Genomic DNA, 22,090 nt, shown 5'->3' on the forward strand with positions numbered 1-22,090 from the left:
CCCTCGCTGTATTACCCTCTAACACTTCTGCTGGGAGGCTACTCCACTTATCCCCCACTCACTCTGGAGTAAAGATGGAGGTATATAGAGAGAAAGGAGAATCACATTACTCGTTGGACACTCTAGGGCTTGGCAAAGAAGATGGAACCCTGCGAAACAAGTCCATACTCCTGTAAAGTTCAACGATGAGATAGTTGGCGTGATCAGACGATCAATGACACCGAGAGTCTTAACATAAAACGATGACAGACAGACAGACCTATAGAACCAATAAAATAAACTGTAAAGATTGATCAATTTCTCTGTGTTTTGGCAGGGGTTAAATTCACCCTGAAAATGCAATTAAAAAACCCTGGCTACCATGTTTTCCAGTGGCGGGACCATAGCCATCGGAGGGCTGGAGACTTAGTGGCCGACAAATGATGTACACACATGGCTCCGCGAGAAGAACGAAGAAACAGAGAACCTGGAGGAGGACAAGCGGAGCTGTGAGGACATCAAAGAGGTTTGGAGAGAAAATAGGGAGACGTTGGGGGAGAGCGCCAGAAAGAACAATGAGTGAGGGTAAGTTACCACTGAGTTTGTTTCCAAATGGAAAAAGCCACCTGAATTTCATCCAAATCAAAAAATGGCAGGAAGAGAAATTTGTTGGAAAAGAGGGTGGTAGATAAGCGGAACAGCCTCCCAGCAGAGGTGGTAGAGGGTAATACAGTGAGGGTATTAATCATGCATGGGATAGACATACGGCTCCTGAATCTAAGACGAGACCAACGACTGATAAAGCAAGAAAAACAGGCGACTAGACGGACCGGATTAGGTCTGGAAATGTTTAAATATTTTATTTTTTTTTATGTTCTGAATGTCTCGTCTGTCATCGTGGGGTTGGATCTCAGAAGGCAACGAGGATCACAGGCGAATGTTCCTTCCGCACATATGGTGAGGCTGCACCGGGGTATTAGCGCTCATCCCCTGTCGGAAAGAGTTCGTAAACACGCTGACCTTTGATTTCCATAATTTTTTATTCGTCTCGATCTCCTGATATAATCGAGACGGCAAACTAATGGGGGGGAAAAAGAGAAAACAGCAGGTCTGAGTGACAAGGGGAGAAAAAACTACAAGCTCTCCTTAATTTGCTCCGAAAAGAAAAAAATGTAAATGACGGATTAATGCATTTAAATTTATGTACAAGTCAATAGATTTTACACGGGGATTTTATTTTAACATTTCATTAGCGCGTGATCTGCCCTTGGTTATCCGCGCCGATCCCTGCTTGTACCTGTCGGGGCGCGAGCCGAGTGGAAGCTTATTAATGCCAATAAAAATATGGGGATTTTTTTTTATGCATGTGACACTGAAAAGAGATAAAAAAAGGTCACGGTGCTGTTAGAAGGTTTAATTGGCGGATGGTTAGCGCGGGCAGCGCTCATTAATGGGTCGAAGGCTCTGGAGTCTCCGTGTAGTTTAAGTATCTGTCTCCAGCTATAGATATTGTCCATTTATGCCCTTTTTTTTGTAAAATTGTTAGATTTTTAGACTTGCACACATACATATTATATGGATAGAGGGATAGGGAGCGCGGCGCCTTTCTTGATACCACCAGGAAGAACCTCTGTTTTCTGCCGTTGGCCAACATCCACAGCCCTCATCCAGAAGTAACCCCTCCGACTCCTCTCCTTTTACTCTTTTCTTATCCCAGAAATATGAAACGATGGAAAGCAGCCCGTCAGACTCCATCATGGACCTCCTCTTTCTTTCGGCTTCTCTTTAGTTCTACTTTACGCAACCCAACAAGGGCCTCGGGAGTCCAGGGTGGAGATGTCACCCCACCGAGAACATTGCAGACCTTCCACAAGATTCCCATACTTTGCAGAACGTTTTCCCCGTGTTCTGAAAATGTTTATGTTGTTTCCTTCCTGAGTTTCTGTGTCCAGTTACATCACACGTGTGTCAAGTCACGCAATGGATCAGGAAGCAGTAGCTTGAGGAAATGTGAACATGCGTGGGGTAGACATACGGCTCCTGAATCTAAGACGAGACCGACGACTGATTAAGGTTTGAGTCGTTACAGCGGGAGAAACGGGTGACTAGACGGGGGCCGGAATCTTTGGGCCAGCGCCGATAAAAGTAATGATGCCCACGGGGGGGCCAGCATGGGCTATAGTGGGCCTTGACTGTTGTGCGGAGGAGGGGTAGGCTTTTTGGCGGGAATTTCGGGGGTGGAGTTGGGGGAAGATTATATAAGTGGCTGCTTTCCCGGGCTCAGGAACCATTTTTTGTGGTTAGCTTACCTGGTTGGGTGTCCCACCCTCCCTCCCTTTTTGTTTTGTTTGTAGGTTTGTGTCGTTTGTCACAGTCTGTGGGGCGGCAGCTTGCCAGGTATCCAGGGGGTTAATGTGGTGGTAAGTGAATGGTTGGTAACATCTGGTGGGAGGTTCTTGGCTGTCAGTGCTGGGAACCTCAGGTCAGGGTGGGGGCATCTCGGTATGTCCCTTCCTTAAGTGGCATTTGGTTCTGGTACCTGGATTGCTTGGCAGGCTTGGGTGTTTATTGTATATATTTACATGTTGGTGTTTGAGTCGTTGTCGTTGTTAACGCACCTATGTTTATTGTTTCAGGCTTTGGGGTGACAATGACTCTAATAAATAAAATTGGCTGTGGCCTTTTCTCATCCATATTTATGGTGTGCGGTGTCATTATTGGGGGGTTTTTAATGGGGAGTTATGCCCAGCCCGGAGAATCGAAGCTACAACAGTCATGGAAAATGTGCAGTTAATGGATGTGTCTATTTTGAAGCATCGCACACAAACTAACTGGAAAAAACTTGCAAGTCTTGTATTGTGTATTTTCTCTGTACAAATGAATGGATTTCAAACATTAAAAGAGAAAAGAAAAGGAAAACTATTTGTGCTTGAATATTTGGATGTTTTTATACTGACAGGTTGCTCTCCATCTGCAGTTTTTAGCGGACGGCCCAACCACACATTTTATTTAACCAGTTCAGCGAAGTCCAAAATATTTGGGGGCTTTTGCTAAATGATGTGAGTTTATCTAAAAAACAATTAATTTATAAAAACAATAGAAAGTCAGTAGGGTATCATCGACATCAAGTCTCACTCGATTCCAGGGGCAAGTGTATATAGCATTTTGCCCGCACCTTCTTAAAGAGAGTTTCCGCCCCAACTTCAGATGCATGAGTTTAAGTTAATTACGCTTAATGGGTTAGGGACATCGGTTAATATGGGGTATGGAGAAACCCTGCTGTTACACTGTGACAGGGCCAGGCTAGCTGGCTCATGTGTCATATGAAGTTTATATATCAAGGAATGGGGCGCATAAACATGTAAAGAGAAAAGAACAAAACACAATAGTGTAGTATGTCCAAATAATAAATATGAGTGATAACAACGTGATGCACTCACAAAGGTAGTAAGTAAAGGAGGCCCATCAAATGAGAAAAATTCTTCTGAGTATATATTATATTGTGTATTATTGTGTAACCGGCCCAGAGACTGATGTGGCTTCAGCTCCAGCCTTCAAGGAGACGATCCTATAATCTGGCTGGGGCTCTTAATCAGCCAACACAGCCCTGTCTGCCCAGACGGCACCCGCACTACAGGGGGGATAACACAGGTGGGGGAACCCGTTGTATCCCTTAATCCCCTCACCTGATACATCCCCTGTATACTGATGGGATTTGTGATGGGATGTGGCTGATGGGATTGGGGGTTGGGTTCGGTACACATTGCATTGAGATTGTATAAAGTTCTGTGTGTTTGTAATAAAGAGAGTTCTTCTTGGTTTACTACGAATGGTGGTCTGGATGATCCGTGGATAGCTGAGTGCGATCCGTATGAGGGACTGACTGGTGATTCCTCAGCCCTCAAACAGGGGGACCCAGCCTTGGGTACGGTGACCCTGTAACATACACAACATTGTATATAATAGGACTGAGGGGGTCTCTAACTCCCTATTTGGTGGGCTACTTGGTCATTCAACTCTACTAGAAGGAAATTGGGAAACTCATTCCAGAAAATGTGGGGCTTTTACCCACATTTAGCCAGCATGGTCATTCTGCCACAGACTTCTACAGCCCCTCAACAAGAACATGAAGATGTATCTGGTTAATGTACCTTAACGTCCTCCAGAGGTTTTGGAAGCAGCAAATTCCTCTGGTGGTCACTCGTTGGATTAAAGATGGATGCAAGGAAGATGGAGGAATTTTTCTTGTTGTCCTCTTGTTATACTCTATCCTAGGGATATCCAGGGAACTCATCTAGTTCCAGAAAGTCAACTCAAGTCAAATTGATTGAAAATCAGTTGAAAAAGGACTCCAACTCGACCAAATTAAGAAGTCTTCTCTAGAGGTGATGCGCTGGCCCAGGACTTTATAAACCTTGCATAATGACTCTACTGAAGCATGGTGAGTTGAGTCGGTCAAGTTGACTTGAACACCATCAACTCGGGTCGAGCCAAGGTGAATTTATAAATTGGAAAGAGCAGAGCCAAGTCTACCTTCCACCATGGAGAGTGATATCAAGTTTCTTGACCAGAGCAGGTTGCGATAAGGGCCATTGTGGTTATAGTTAGGTTTGGAAGACCAGGAGTGCCAAACCCAACCAGTGCCCAGTCTTATGAAATACTAAATACCTCTCAGCAATTCACGGTGCTGATTTTTGAAACCGTACAATCCGACATTTAAAGTAGCTCCCTAATTACAAAAATCCCAATGGTGTGTATTTGGAGATCGCTGACATATCAACAGTCATCAGTTACAAGTTATCAAGTTTATTCAATAGATGGTTGTAGGTAAGTTACCGTCCTACCAAAAAAATCTCTATTAGGCGGATGATAAGATACTTTTTTGATAGCAAATGCTTTGTCCTACCGATAACTCACCGCTTAGTGAATCAGCCCCATTATGCCCCCCCCCATCGTCATCTACAGCTACGGTGCCAGCCAGTAAATCAAAATCTCATTCCTCGTGAGACAAAAGTCAGCTATCAAAGCTTCATAACGCCAGTTATGTTAAGTTGTTGGCCCCGGTTCCAAAACTCACATCTGTTTGGGATGCATGGCCGGCTGCCCAAACAGAGAAGACGATTTGCCGGAAATGTTTTTAGCTTTCGCAAAAATATTAAGCTGTAAAGACATTCGGCTTGACAGAGAAAGTAGCAGATCAAATAAACGCGGGCAGCAATGCACACGAAACCGGGGAGTTTGTTTAGTCCGGGAAATAACGACGCGGATCATTGATTTATGGTTCTGTCGCACAACAAAAATTTCCGAAAATAAAAGAATGAGTGGGAACGCCGCGCGATCGGAACTGTTTGTAAGCACAAGGCCGGAGGATATGACAGCTCGGCGGGGCTCGGTGCTTCCCCATACGATACAAAGTCCTCGTCATGAATTCCGTGACAAACAGCATTGTTAAGGTGATGACGAGCCAGAGATTTGATGGTGTGCCCCGCCGACGTGTTTGGCGCTTCTAAGGCCCTTTATCTGAAGATTATTAACCCCTTTTCAAGCCTGGCGTCTTAAGTCACTCCGGGAAAGAATTTCCGAAGTGGGAACAGCTAGAGACGGTTTAATAACGACGGCAGGTGACGGCAAATCCGACAACCCATATTATTAATTATTAATTGGGAATTTCATTCCATATCTACACGATGCATCGGCATTTCCTATCAATCATTTTACACAAGCAATTGTGAATATACTCTATACACATACTGTATGTATATATATATATAGATATAGATATATATATAGGAGCGGATACAATGTATCCATACCTCTCAATCATTAAATGAGATCAAATCTGACAGCGGATTCCTTTAAATAGAAGTGCAAAAATTATGTCCAAGGGTGAGAATAAAAAATACAACAAAAGGGTCAAAGGATGAGATGGAACATTTTACGTTACTGAGAGCGTGGTAGATGAGTGTAGGAGCCTCCCAGCAGAGGTGTTAGAGGGTAATACAGTGAGGGTATTAAACATGCATGGGATAGACATACGGCTCCTGAATCTAAGACGAGACCAACGACTGATTAAGGTTTGAGTCGTTACAGCAGGAGAAACGGGTGACTAGATGGGGGCCGAATGGGGGCCGATCTGCCGGTAGGTTGAATAAAAGTTGATGAGAATAAAATACATTTTTTTACAGTGCTAACAAATACACAGAGTCTTTTGATTTTGTATCTTTTATTGGGCCAGTATGGAAAATAACTACACAAGTGTGGGGGAATGTGCGGTGCCCCCAACGCCTTTTTGAGCAGTTTTGTTACTTGTATTATTATTATGTCCATCAGATGAAGGTCAAAGGGTGGCAGGTCCAGGGGAGCAGAGATTTTGATTTCCCCAACAGGTCCATTTACAGTATGGAGGCACAGCCTCGATAGACTGCATTAGACGGCGCACCTGTGTGTCTTAAAGTCACAGCTCGCCCTTTAATGCATTGTTGACTGAGAAAGGGGGCCCCCTGGACCTATAGGAAAGGGGGATCATGACTGCTGGCCCATGCATGGTGGTTTAGTAGGTTTCTGTCATTGGTGGGTAGCTGCAACAATGTTGCAGCTATCAGGGTTTATAGGAAGGTGAAGAGGTGACTCTTACCTCTTTTTCCTGTACCAACAGCAGCTTCCAGACGTTCCCCTCCCGCCCGCCCCTCAATTTTGGTCATGTATATTTTGTGTTGTATTATGTTTATTGCTTTGTTTTTCTTTCCTGTTTGTTCTCTTTATTGTCACAGCAGCGGTCTGGTCCCCTGGCCAGCGCGGTAATTTCAGGCAACCTGGATCATTTGCCCATAGCGGGCTTGGGGAGGCGAGTCCTGCGGGCGGCTCATGGCACCTGCAGGGCTGGGACTCTTGGTACAATCGGTGGTAATTTAACTGCCTGTTGGGCCTAGCGCTCAGCAGCTGGCAGGTTGTTTTCAAGATGTGTAGGTTTGGTTTCCGCTGGCCGGGGGAATGGTTTTAATAAAGCTGTGGCCAAATGCCCTATCCCACTCAATGGTGTCTAGTGTCTTTATTTCGGGGGGTTTGGGTGGGGTTATTTGGTTCTTCTTGTTTGTTCACCTTGCTATGGGTTTAAGCAGTCATGGGGCGGCTGGGGGTAAAAGAGAAATACGTCACTGAGCAGGTGAGGGTAAACCCTATGTGAGCTTCAGGCCCGGACTGGGACAAAAAATAGGCCCGGGCATTTAAGCCTGAGCAGCCCATATTTATTTATTTATTGTTAAAGCCCACCCTTCATGTACCATCTTTGCATTTAATCATTCACACAAATCATTAACACATTCATTAATGCAGTCTCACAAATCATTCAAGCAATTCATCCACACATGAATTCATTAATTGTCATACGCATTCACACAATTCATCCACACATTTATTCATTCATTCTCATACGCATTCACACTACCCCCTCTCATCATCTTATCTGCCCCTTCTCACTATGTTCCCCCTTTTCACTATGTAACCCCCTTCCCCACTTCTCAATATGTACCGCCTCTATCTATCCCCTCTCCCCCTTTCTCACTGCCTAACCCCCCTCTGCCCCTTCTCACTGCAGCCCCTTCCCTCACCCTATTTACCTTGTTGCCAGAGCAAGCAGCAACTGCGACCGCGCCTGTGGCAGGGCAGGATTGACTTAGGGGCTGATGGAGCTGCAGCTCCAGGCTCCTACCTTAAAATAGGCCCACTCAGGACCGGACTGACTGGGCCTATATGGCCGCATTAAGGCAGAGCCCCTTAAGCCCGCCGCAACTGCAACCGGGTCCGCCACTCTAAGGCAGAGCCGGCCTTAGGTGTTCTGGCGCCCTGTGCGGACTACTCCTCTGGTGCCCCCCCATCCCAAAAAAAGAAAGGAATAAAAACTTGTAACAAAACTCCCCTTTCTCACTATCTATCCCCCTGTATCACTATCTACCACCTCTGCCTGTTCTCACTGTTATTATATACTGAGGCAGACATTGACGGTGGTACATCATAATACTTATCACTATATACTGAGGCAGAAATTGACGGTGGTACAGTAATAAGGGGAATGGGAGGACTACAGTACCCAGAAAGATTATCAGAATTAGGGTTATTTAGTTTGGAAAAAAGACGGCTTAGGGGGGATTTAATAACTATGTATAAATATATAAGGGGACAGTACAGAGATCACTCCCAGGACCTATTTATACCCAGGACTGTATCTATAACAAGGGGACATCCTCTACGGTTGGAGGAAAGAAGGTTTCTACACCAGCACAGACGGGGGTTCTTTACAGTAAGAGCGGTGAGATTATGGAACTCTCTGCCAGAGGAAGTGGTAATGGTAAACTCAATAAAAGAGTTCAAAAGGAGCCTGGACGTGTTTCTTGAAAGCAATAATATTACAAGTTATGGATATTAGATTAATAGGGACAGAACGTTGATCCAGGGATTTATTCTGATTGCCATATTTGGAGTCGGGAAGGAATTTTCCCCCAGGTATGGGGCAATTGGCATCTGCTTCATAAGGGTTTTTTTGCCTTCCTCTGGATCAACACAGTAGGGACACAATATGTATATAGGTTGAACTTGATGGACTTTGGTCTTTTTTCAACCTTATGAACTATGTTATAACACCTACCACTATATACTGAGGCAGACAATGACGGTGGTACAGCATAACACCTATCACTATATACTGAGGCACACATTGACAGTGGTACAGCGTAATCCCTATCACTATACATTGAGCCAGACATTGACAATAGTGCAGCATAACCCCAATCACTATATACTACGCCAAACATTGTTGTGGTGTAGGCCTACCACTTCATTGTCTGGCTTAGTAGTAGGGATGCACCGAAACGAATTCTGGACTGAAACCGAAAATGCAGCATTTACCTGTCCGAAACCGAATATGACCTCCCCACACCATAAAAAAACCCCTTTTATTTAAAGTAAGTAACACACCAAAATAGGACAAAACAATTAAAAAACAATATTATATGTATATATATATGATTGTTAACAGCAATCACATTCCTATCATGCCCAGGCATACCCAGATTCCAGGATGTACTCGCAGACTTGGCATGATAGGAGTATGATTGCCCTATCTACCCCTTCTAACTCCCTTCTGCCCCATCTACCCCTTCTCACTCCCTTTCCCCCTATCTACCCCCTTTCCCCCGTCTCACGCCCTTCTCCCTATCTACCCCCTCCTAACTATCTACCCTCTCCCTCTTTGAAGTTCACTTACCTTTCAGGAGTCCTGCGGTGAGGGTGCAAGGCCTCTGCCTCCCAGCTCTGCCACTGTATGGAACAGTATAGAGTGATGGGAGTTATGATGTACTTTTAGAGCATAATTAGATCATGAAAAAGACATTGGAAATGGTACAGCATAACACCCATCACTCTCACACACTTACCAATCCACACATATATACCAATCCACACATATACCAATCCACACCTATATACCAATCCACACGTATATACCAATCCACACGTATATACCAATCCACACATACATACCAATCCACACATATATACCAATCCACACATACACCAATCCACACATATATACCAATCCACACATATATACCAATCCACACGTATATACCAATCCACACGTATATACCAATCCACACGTATATACCAATCCACACATATATACCAATCCACACATATATACCAATCCACACATATATACCAATCCACACATATATACCAATCCACACATATATACCAATCCACACATATACACTAATCCACACATATACACTAATCCACACATATATACCAATCCACACATATATACCAATCCACACATATATACTAATCCACTCTCACTGAATATTTTCCTACCTTTCCTCTTTTCTCCTTACAGCTCCTTTTCCTCCTCTTCGCTCCTCTTCTTCAGTTCTTCTGTCTTCTTCCGGGTCAGAGGGCACGGACAGCGGTGGGCGCGGCTTCAGTGTTGTGCGCCGGGATCTAACAACAAACCAGGGCGCACAGCAGCTGTTGCCGCGCGGATCACAAGGGAGCGGTATCGGAGGTCTTTAACAGACTTCCGGCTCCCTTGAGTGATGTTAAGCCGGGTTCAAGGGAGATCCTTGAACCGGCTTAAAATCACTCAAGGGAGCCGGAGGTCTGTTAAAGACCTCCGATACCGCTCCCTTGCGAGCCTGCTCCTCCAGCGGCGGACATTACTGTCCGTCTCTGGAGGGGTGCCGGGTGCCGCAAGTTGGCACCCGCTGATGAGCGGCACCCGGTGCGGACCGCCCCCTAGAGTGTGACGCCCTGTGCGGTCGCACACCCCAAAGGCCGGTCCTGCTCTAAGGGGCCGGGAAGCCCCCACCAGGGCCGGCCTTAGGGGTTTGCGGCCGCACAGGGTTTAAATTAAAACATCGGGGTTTTTTCTCAACTTTATTTAACATCCTCCATGTTAAATAAAGTTAAAAAAAACTTTATTTAACATGGAGGATGTTAAATAAAGTTAAAAAAAACCCCAATGTTTTAATTTAAACCCTGTGCGGCCGCAGACCCGTAAGGCCGGCCTTGGTGGGGACTTCCCGGCCCCTTAGAGTGGCGGACCCGGTCGCAGTTGCGGCGGGCTTAAGGGGCAGGTGCCCCTTATGCCCTGCGTTAATGCGGCCGTAGGTAGGATAGGGGCCTGGAGCTGCAGCTCCATCAGCCCCTAAGTCAATGCGGCCCTGCCGTGGCCCGGCCCACCGGGCAAACGCCCGGTGTGCCCGATGGCAAGTCCGGGCCTGGTGAGCTTTAATATGCAAGAAACTGGCCAAGAAAGGGGGCCCCCTGGACCTATAGGAAAGGGGGATCATGACTGCTGGCCCATGCAGATGGCTGCAGTAAGCCCCTTCTCCATTGGTGGAGTTGCAGCTAAAAGGGCTTAAAGGTAGGTGAAGAGGTGACTCTTACCTCTTTTCCTGTGCCTGCAGCGAGCGTCCAGACGTTCCCCTCCCACCCGCCCTGGGTCTGGTCGAATTCATATTCGAGTATCATTGTTTTGTATTCATTTGTTCTTTTTATTTCTATGTTCCTTCTTTTCAATTGTCACAGCTGCGGTCTGGGTCCCCGGGCCAGCGCGGTTTTTCAGGCAACTTTGATCAATTTGCCCTTAGCGGGCTTGGGGAGGCGAGTCCCGCGGGGGGGGGGCTTATGGCACCCGCAGGGCTGGGACTCTTGGCTAATCGGCGGTTGTTTAACTGCCTGTTGGGCCGAGCGCTCAGCAGCTGGCAGGTTGTTTCTCATGGTAATGGTTGGGTTGTTTCCGCCGGCCTGGGGAATGGTTATATTCATGTTTAATAAAGCTGTGGCCATATGCCCCGTCCCACAAAATGGTGTCCAGTGTCTTTATTTATGGGGTTTGGTGGGTGGGGTATTTTGGGTTGTTCTCTCCTTGGCCGTTTGCTATGAGTCTAAGCAGTCATGTCCGTCTTTTGGCAAGCAAATGATGGAAGAGGCTCGGAGTTTCCCGGGATGGAAAGTGCCCCTGTGACAGGGCCAGGCTAGCTGGCTCATGTGTCATATGAAGTTTAGCCGGGTCACGGAGCACTTTTGTGTCCGGTTCTGTATACTGTGACCCGGTAATATATTATATTGTGTTTATTGTGTAACCGGCCCAGAGACTGATGTGGATTCAGCCCCAGCCTTCAAAGAGACGATCCTATAATCTGGCTGGGGCTCTTAATCAGCCAGCACAGCCCTGTCTGCCCAGACGGCCCCCGCACTACAGGGGGGATAACACAGGTGGGGGAACCCATTGTATTCTGTAATCCCCTCACCTGATACATCCCCTGTATACTGATGGGATTTGTGATGGGATGTGGTTGATGGGATTGGGGGTTGGGTTCGGTACACATTGCATTGAGATTGTATAAAGTTCTGTGTGTTTGTAATAAAGAGAGTTCTTCTTGGTTTACTACGAATGGTGGTCTGGATGATCCGTGGATAGCTGAGTGCTATCCGTATGAGGGACTGACTGGTGATTCCTCAGCCCTCAAACAGGGGTACCCAGCCTTGGGTACGGTGACCCTGTAATATTGGTTGGCAGCGGTGGGAAGAATCCCACGACTTGGGTGAAATCCAAACCACCAACTGGGATTGCAGACGAGAGACACCAAGAGAGCTCCTGGAGGTTTGTAGCAAAGGAAAGGCTACTCTGATTGCGGACTCCAGAGAGATGGACCGGCACCAGGATGCCCCAGAGGAGAGCCTCGGACTGAGTGCTCTACAAAAGAACATTCTATGGCACCTATCCCTGTACCCAGGAGGGGCTACATCGGAGCAAGTGACGGCGGTGATTAAAATGTGTCACCAGGAACTGAGCCAGAGTGGGTCTGTATCTCCCAGACTAGGGGAACAGAACACCAAAATATCATACCAGGATATCCAACCCTTCCGACAACCAGAGGGTGAGACAGACCGGGTTACAGCCAAGGTGTGTGAGCTGGAACACCAGCAGTGGCAGTTAGAGTCTGCGCCTGCAGACTGGAGGGATGCTTTCTCCCATCCCCACTTTGAAACGTACTGGGCACAGTACTGGACAATGTGGGATATACGAGTTCCACTCCTGGGGGAGAACCCGTTGCCGGAGTGGGAAGACGAATTGAGGGGTCTCATATATGCAGAGCTCGACCTCCAGAGCCGCTACCAGGGATTCTCCCAGCAGTTAGCAGGTGAAGACCACAGCGACCCTCTGATGCTGTATAGCCCCGTCGACCCAGGACTGATATATGATGCCTTCCAATTTGACTCGTCCTTCGGAAGCCCCTGCCAGTACCGCAGGGATACAATCTGGGACAACCGTGCAGAAGTCCTGGTTTATGCTATTCCCCCCGAGCTGGAGGCTGTTATGGATTGCCTGGTCCAAGAGGAATGGCAGCTCGAGAGGGACTATAAAGAATTGCTGCGGAGAGTGGAGCTCCAGGAGTTACAAGGAGACTGGGAGCATGGTACTACAACTTGCGGGAGTGGGATCGAGGTCCTCTTCACCTACTCCGCGGCCCCTGCCCTGGTGAGAAGAACCGAGGTCCTCGCCAGCAAGAAGAAGCGGAGGAGGAAGCCAAAAGCTCCGACCCAAGTCCTCACCAACAACCCTGGCTGCTCTACCCCGGCAGAAGAGATGACTGTCCCCACCTCCCGAGTAAGTGGCACAGTCCCCCTCACCAAACCCCTAGCTATGCCCGTAGAAGCCAGGGCCCCAGATTATCCCCCTGATTTCCCGAGTGTCCTGGAAGAAGCCCGGGTCACTGCCCCAGAGGTTCCCTATGAAGTCCCCGGTGACCCGGTAGAGGCACCATTCCCTAACCTAGCGAGGACGCCAGAGGGGCTGCCGAGTTCCCTGGGTCCTCTCAGTAGCCTGGCGCAGGCCCTGGTTCCTATCCCTGTGTTCTCCGAAGTGATCCCTGGTTCCCCAAGTGTCCTCCTAGAAGCCCAGGTCACTGTCCCAGAGTGTTCCTCTGACTCTCCCCGTGCCCAGGCAGAGGCACTTGTCCCAGAGAGGAAGATTGAGGGTCTGCTTAACCCTCCCGGTGGTCCAGTATTGGCACCTGTCCCTGCCCCGGAGTATTCCCCTGGGTCCCCTGAGTACCCCGCAGAGCTGCTTAGCTCACCCAATAACCCTGTAAGGGCACCTGTTCCTGTCCCAGAGTGTCCCCTAGGTCACTCCAGTGTCCCGGTAGAGGCCTCGCTTACTACCTCTACGTGTTTCCCTGGTTCCCCGAGTGCCCCCGGCCCGATCAGCAGGGTTTTCCTTCCATGCAACCACCCTGGCCTGGCAGCTGCCCCAGACTCAGTTCCCAAGACTAGGGAGCAAGAGTCCCCACGTGCCCCTGTTACCCCGGTGAGGGGGATAGCCATGTGCCCCCGGCTGAGCTGGGACCGTCCTCCAATTCACAGAGGACTACTGACTATCCTTTTGGGCAACCAGGGCCCTGGCCCACCTTCAATGGATGATTCTGACAAAGGGGGCCATGAACTAAGGCCTGCACCTTTGAACTTTGTCCACTCGGACAGCCTGCAGCAGACCCGTGTGGATCTGCCTGGTCTGCCGGACCGTTGGTCAAGGGGGAGATCTGTGACAGGGCCAGGCTAGCTGGCTCATGTGTCATATGAAGTTTAGCCGGGTCACGGAGCACTTTTGTGTCCGGTTCTGTATACTGTGACCCGGTAATATATTATATTGTGTTTATTGTGTAACCGGCCCAGAGACTGATGTGGATTCAGCCCCAGCCTTCAAAGAGACGATCCTATAATCTGGCTGGGGCTCTTAATCAGCCAGCACAGCCCTGTCTGCCCAGACGGCCCCCGCACTACAGGGGGGATAACACAGGTGGGGGAACCCATTGTATTCTGTAATCCCCTCACCTGATACATCCCCTGTATACTGATGGGATTTGTGATGGGATGTGGTTGATGGGATTGGGGGTTGGGTTCGGTACACATTGCATTGAGATTGTATAAAGTTCTGTGTGTTTGTAATAAAGAGAGTTCTTCTTGGTTTACTACGAATGGTGGTCTGGATGATCCGTGGATAGCTGAGTGCTATCCGTATGAGGGACTGACTGGTGATTCCTCAGCCCTCAAACAGGGGTACCCAGCCTTGGGTACGGTGACCCTGTAATAGCCCCCCATTATCTGTCCCGTCACCCTGGTGGGGGGACTTATAGATTTGTTGGGAGTAAGGGACCAAGTTGACCCCCATTTTCTGTAATGGATATTCAATAATCTCTCAAAGCCCAACCTGCGGGGTGTCCTGTAGGTGCGTTTTTAGCGTATTTCCGCAGTTTGTTAATGATTTGGCTTGGAGGTGGACCGGCTGCTCTAATGGGCTTGTTAAAAAATTGACTCCTGTATTTTTCTTTTTTACATTAATTTTATTTCATTATAACCCGAACGCCGTGGGCAGAATGCTCCTTGACTAATGATCTGCTTACAATCCAAATGACTCGACTTCCATGTTTCTGACAAGAAAACAAGATGCCCAGAGATGAAACGCACCGTGGGATACAGTATCCCCGACAGCGGAATGTTCAAAAATTAAAACGCCACGGCTCCCCCCACCGCAGTTCAAACATAGACATAGGGGACGTGGAATCGCTAAGCGGGATCCCTTTTCCGCCAACGGGGGGGCTGCTGGAATTTATTGGTAGAAAAATCAAGATCCTTTTCTATTTGAACCTTTTCCGGGGAGACTTTTGATATCTTTTTGATACTTTTGTGAAAAATAAATAAATAAAAAACTTTAAAAAAAATATTAAAAGTTAAAACTTTAAAAAAAAAAAATCTCTTTGATGCCAAGCAACTGAAAAGAGAGACATGTTTCATGGGCAGCCAAGGGCAATGACTACGGCAACGGGGCATGAAAGTGACATTTTAGTGGCCATGATCTGTTACATCATATATCAGCGAGTTATGGGAGTTATAGATTTTCTATGCATTATATACGATCAGCTTCAAAGCTCGCTGGGGTTGGTCCTTCACAATGCACGGTGACGTCGCATAGAAGGAATGAATCTCATTTCAACCCAAGTAACCCGCACCCGGGCGTCTGATTCCACGCCTAGGTGCCACGGTAGGTGTTTTAGGATCTCGTGCTGCACCTTTCCCCGGGAGAACCTAACCTAGAGCATTGAGACACAAGCAGAGCCGATTCCTAGACTCTTAGATGTCATGTCTGGGAGTTTTACGTTTCTGGAAAAGTGGTAGATACGTGGAACAGCTACCTAGCAGAAGTGGTAGAGGGCAATACAGTGAGGGGAATTTAAACGAGCGACTAGAAGGGGCACGAGTGGGGCCAGTTTTGCAGACAGGTTCATGAGAAGCATTCTGCCCGGGCCTGAGAGGCAAGCGGCCCCCCAACATCCCAATCGTGGGAAGAAGGCTGCCTGATCCCTGTTTCCTGATCACTGTGTGATCCGCAGGCAGAGATATCATTAAAAAAATAAGTTTCAGGATGAATTAGATCAATGGTATTAAATCCATCATTAAGTAGAAATATCACTGGGTGGCTCCTTCAGCTACAAGAGACCCCATATTTATATATATATTTATATATATTCTATAGGGGTTTTTGGCCTTTTAAATGCCCCAAGACATAAGAAACATGTGCTTGTGGGGCATTATTGCAATGCTGGGTTGGTGAATTTACTTTTCCTCTCCTGTGCGAGGCGTGTTGGGTCTCGCTGCGATGGCTCTCGCCCCATCGGGTCTCGCAGCGCCGCAAGGTGAATGAGAGGTCCGATGGTTATGGCCGGTCTGCGCCTCTCTGCCTCTGGATGACACAAGCAGAAGGAGAAACGATCGGGCGCCATGTATTATTAATTAGCACTTAGTGTCATGTACCGCGCTCCCCACATTAGCTTAAACGTGATCCCACCTTTCACCTTGCAGATCACACAAAGTATTAGCCCAGAGTCGGACCCCAAGGCTGGGGGTCCTTGTTTTTCTCTGCAGAAAGCGATTAAAAAAGGGCATTTTGTGAACTAAATGACTGGATCCGAAATGCACAGAAAGTATCACCGGCCCTGATACAAAGGGGTTAAATTCTGTAAACTTGGCTGCAATGTCAATTAGCGACCAGAACGCAGCTTTCCGGAAAATTCCTGTTTTTTCCAAGAAGAGATTATTGTGGCACGAAAAAAAGTATATAAAGTCACCTGTATTCATTTATTCACATAATGTAGCCAGAGGAGCAGCGCAGCTTAGCGGAACAGGCCTTGACGGAGCTAGGAGGAGGGCTCTAGGGTTTTAATGGTTGGGGATTGGTGTTAGTTTTTAGTAGGTGGGGTTTTGGTGTAGGCATAAATGGGCGGACATTTTAGATCCTGTCACATTTAATTTGAGCCACTTACCTGTTTTTGTCCCACCCTCCCTCCCTGTTTTTCGTTTTTCTTTTTTCTTTTTTCTTTAACTTCGCTTGGTCGCAGCGGCGGGGCTGGATTAGTTAGGTGGGGGGTAGAATGGGGATGTTTTGGTTGGTTATGGTTGTCTGGTTGGTATGGTTGGTTCGTTTGGTAGGTTTCGACCTGGTCTGTGGCTTAGAACCTGGGGGTGGTAGGGGTATCTCGGTATGCCCCTACTGTTGGTTTGGTGTTAGCGTGCACCTCACTCGTATGGTGAGGTTATGTATTATAGTTTACTTTGGGGTCATTGTCTATGTGTTGACATGTGGGGAATGTGTGAAGGTTATATTGACGATGCGCCTGTCACGTATCCAACAATTAAGAATTCTTAGAGGTGCTTTCTGCAACGTTAACATGTTTTACCCCCAGCGCTGTATACAGTAATATATCCCACAGCACTGTATACGGTAATATAACCCCCAGCTCTGTATACAGTAATATAACTCCGCAGCGCTGTATACAGTAATATAACCCCCAGCGCTGTATACAGTAATATAACCCCCAGCGCTGTATACAGTAATATAACCCCGCAGCGCTGTATACAGTAATATAACCCCCCAGCGCTGTATACAGTAATATAACCCCAGCGCTGTATACAGTAATATAACCCCCCAGTGCTGTATACAGTAATATAACCCCGCAGCGCTGTATACAGTAATATAACCCCCCAGCGCTGTATACAGTAATATAACCCCCAGCGCTGTATACAGTAATATAACCCCGCAGCGCTGTATACAGTAATATAACCCCCAGCGCTGTATACAGTAATATAACCCCGCAGCGCTGTATACAGTAATATAACCCCCCAGCGCTGTATACAGTAATATAACCCCAGCGCTATATACAGTAATATAACCCCCCAGTGCTGTATACAGTAATATAACCCCGCAGCGCTGTATACAGTAATATAACCCCCCCCAGCGCTGTATACAGTAATATAACCCCCAGCACTGTATACAGTAATATAACCCCCCCCCCCAGCGCTGTATACAGTAATATATCATATGCCTGGTAAGCTACTGCCCCAGCTGTGACAGCAGAAACACCTCAACATAACACAATAAACAGGGAGGGAGGTTTCGCGGGAGCGGGGTCTTGACCCATTTCCCCTTTAAATTTCCCGCTGACGCCAGCGGGCAGTCCTGGCCGCGTCCCGCAAGGGAAGGCTCCGGGTAGCCGGAGCTCAGAAATTACCAGGCATGGTCACAACCCCCTTAAGTAAATCATAAAATATTAATAATAATAAATTAAATGCCGTAGAAGCTGCAGATTTGTCTCTTCTTTGGTCACAGTGACCAAAAATAAATATCTAACACCAAAAGATTAGCGGAAACTTTCATACTCATGCGTGACGTCTGCGCTCTGCGTGTGTCTGTTCTATGAGATGTTACTGAGAATGCGGAGGAGGCAAATGTCCATACATCAAAGCCCCCCGAAATATGGGGTGTCATGACATATACCACCTGGTAATGGTAAAAAGAAATTCTGGGGGCAAGGTGGGGACCACAATGGAGATTTTATGGGGTTTTTTTGTCATTTCAGGACATTTTGGAGTGGAAAAAATGGTGGACTTTGAATTTGTTTTTATAGAAATTTGCTGAGGGGCTTTAGTGAACTACAACTCCCAGGACCGACAGCCAGACTGATGATGAGGGTGTAACAATGTGTCCTGACCCCTGGGACTCACGATGAGCTTAAAAAAAAATACAGAAACTGAATGTAATGAAGCGAAAACGTTTTTTTAATCTTTGGGGAAGACAACGTTGGAACCGCATATAATGATCAATTCAGCAGAGTAGGTGGGACGGCAGCTTTAAAACCCTTAAAAATACTACTCAGCCGCTCTCCGCTGACCTCTCGTAGGTGAAACGCGTCGGTCGGTAGTTTCATTCTAAATCAACAGCCTCGGTAAACGTTACCAGCGACAGACGTCGGCACAGCGTGTGCGATGCCGTCAGAATTTCAATCCGTGAAAATAATATTTATTTATCCGGTCCGTGTGCCCACCAGGCGTGAATGCAAAAAACCCCCCCGAAAACTGTTCAATCTCGGGCTGGCGGGGGGGGGGTCTTCGTAGGAAAGCTGATCTCATGCATCAAAAAAAGGGCCGACTTGCAGCAGCAGATGTTCCGAGTTACGAGACCTGCAGGGATAAGCAGCCCTCACCGCAAGCCAGAGAATTACAGATACTTCAGAAGCCCAAAGTGGCTGCGGCCGCCGGCTACCTGGGGCTTCTAATACAGTTTACCCCAAACCGGAGCTTAATACAAGAGGCGGGCGGATCTCTGGGATCAGTAATGACAAAAGAACCCAGGTAACCGTGACTGGTAATGATACAAAGTGTGACCTCCAGGATCATCAATGATAAATATACCATAGACCCCGGAGATCTAAATATTTATCATTACTGATCCCGGAGATCTAAATATTTATCATTACTGATCCAGGAGATCTAAATATTTATCATTCATGATCCCGGAGATCTAAATATTTATCATTACTGATCCCTGAGATCTAAATGTTCATCATTACCGACCCCGGAGATCTAAATATTTATCATTCCTGATCCCGGAGATCTAAATATTTATCATTACTGATCCCAGAGATCTAAATATTTATCATTACTGATCCCGGAGAGCTAAATATTTATCATTACTGATCCCTGAGATCTAAATATTTATCATTACCGACCCCGGAGATCTAAAAATGTATCATTACGGATCCCGGAGATCTAAATATTTATCATTACTGATCCCTGAGATCTAAATATTTATCATTACTGATCCCTGAGATCTAAATATTTATCATTACTGACCCCGGAGATCTAAATATTTATCATTACTGATCCCTGAGATCTAAATATTTATCATTACCGATCCCGGAGATCTAAATATTTATAATTACTGATCATGAAGCTATGGGTGTGTTTAGTTACTGATCCTGGGTATCAGACTATGTATCATTAATGATCCGGTGGAGTTCTGTATTAATCATCCCTGTAATGCCCCCAAACCCCAGCACAGACCCTGTACAGCGAAATGAAAGCCCCCAAAGTAATAAATGCCCTTTAACTCCCCTATCCCGGGATCCAGATTTCCGAATGTCACGCACCTGCGCAGCCTTTCTACCAGGCTTTACACTTTGCGGTATTTGTTAGAGTCAATTATTCATGTTCCACAATAAAAGCGATTAAATTCCGACACTTTGATCCTTTTCGCAGCACAAAATAGCGTCTCACTTATAGGTAGATGTTATATAATGTCTTCTTTGTCTTCTATTATTCATGCTATTTTTTGCATAAATTATTAACGAACCTTCCCAGGGATTTTTCTTCTTTTTTTTTTGGATTCTGTCAAATTGAATCTTTTTCGAAAGGCTTATTTATTTGCGTGTTTGTCGACTGAACTGACTCATTTTGACAGACACACAAACAATATCCGTCTTAATTGGCTTGAAATAACAGATTTTTTAAATTCTGTTTTGGCTGTAAATCCGGTTTCTGTATCTTTTTTCCCCGAGAAGCTGTTCATTCGCGTAGAAAGGATATCGCGGCTCTTGTGCCACAGGCCTCGTCTTTTGCGGTCCCTGGGAAGATAACCCGCGAGCGGGGGGCACCGAGGGGCTGTGCGGCCTCATTCCCTAAATAACAAATGCTTAACCTAATGAGGTCTCTTCCCTATTATTTTATACGTTATTTAGCAGAACCCTCCGGGAACTTTATTTTGGAGACTGGAGACTTTTTATTCTAATAACTAATAAAAAGATGAAAAGAAGGAAATGTTTATGCTTCAGCGACCGCTAAATAAAAAGAAAACATAATAAAATGAATGTTATTTTAATCTTTATTTGGTTAAGATATATTTGCAAAGTGACCCTCACCCCAATGGAAAAAAGTATTTTTTCTTTTATTCCCTCCATACCACCAGGGAGAGGGATGAGGATGGGGTAGAGGGGGGTGGCTTGGGGTCCATGCCTACAATAAGGCTTTATTTTAACTTAACATTTAACCCTTCCATCCCCCTGAGAAGAAAATGGGAAGATGAGGTATATAGGGCAGTATAGCCCTCCCAGGTTATTTAATTAGCCCCCACCACACACACAGGGTGGGGCAGAGGGAGGCAATTGTCTGCCCCTCTTTGATTAATAGGGAGGCCCTGGGTACGCCTGTTTCTATTTTCAATGTATATTATATTTATTTATTTTTATGAGGGCATATGATCTCATATTTTGCAAACTTTAGGCGAGGACATGCCAAGTTCAAGTCGCATGTCCTCGCGTAGAATGTGCAAAATGTAACACTGCATGTCCTCGCGGATTAGCGCACGCCATTCACATTGGAGATCCCTAAACAGTAACACAGTGCATGCACACATACCTATGCTGGTGGGTCATGCATACACCCATGATTGACACACCCCACCGAAGCCTATCCCAGTCCAGGCCGTCCACTTCTCCGGGTCTCCAGGTAGCCACTAGAAAACTCCATGTCGTGGGAGCGGTTTTCTGAGACGGCCCACTCCCCGCCCATTTCCCACTTAAACAGTAGCGTGTCCTGTGATGTCAGCAAAAGTGCCTGCAAAACCACCCAATGACATCAGCATTACTTCCTGCCCGCATCCTGTAAGGGGGCTCTAGGTAGCCGGAGCGATACAGTTCCCAGGTACACCCATGCGGGAGTTGCAATGGAGGCCTGTAATGCAGCAGCTCAGACCTCCATTGGTCTTACAGCTCCTTGGGGTAGTCAGAGGATCTTCCCAACTGGCCCACGATCCCCACTGCCCGCATTGCCTGAAAATTGGGACTGTCCCTTGAAAACTGTGACACTTGGGAGGTATGCAACCCTAAGTGAAATACTATTTACTGCTACATTCACTCATGAAAAAAAGTTAATAATTCTAAGTACAATTTGCAACGTGATACATAAACACATAAAATAAATAAATAAACAGCCCCTGGGAACGAGGCCTTTTTTTGAAAGTCGAAGGATATAAATGTTCAAAGCTTCCTGCAAAGCCTTCAAAGACAAAAATAAAACTTTATCGATAAAGACGCGCGCAGGTCGGTAGATGTCGGTTCAAAGAGTTTCAACTACATAGACGTAACTTCATAAACCCTTTCACTGCCAGGCGACTGGCGAGGGTTTAATGCTCTGTATGACCCCAGGACTGATATTAAAGAATTGT

The sequence above is a fragment of the Sceloporus occidentalis genome, unplaced genomic scaffold (assembly GCF_023333645.1).
Source record: "Sceloporus occidentalis isolate IW3139 unplaced genomic scaffold, rSceOcc1.0.p SCAF_231, whole genome shotgun sequence".
Taxonomy (NCBI): domain Eukaryota; kingdom Metazoa; phylum Chordata; class Lepidosauria; order Squamata; family Phrynosomatidae; genus Sceloporus; species Sceloporus occidentalis.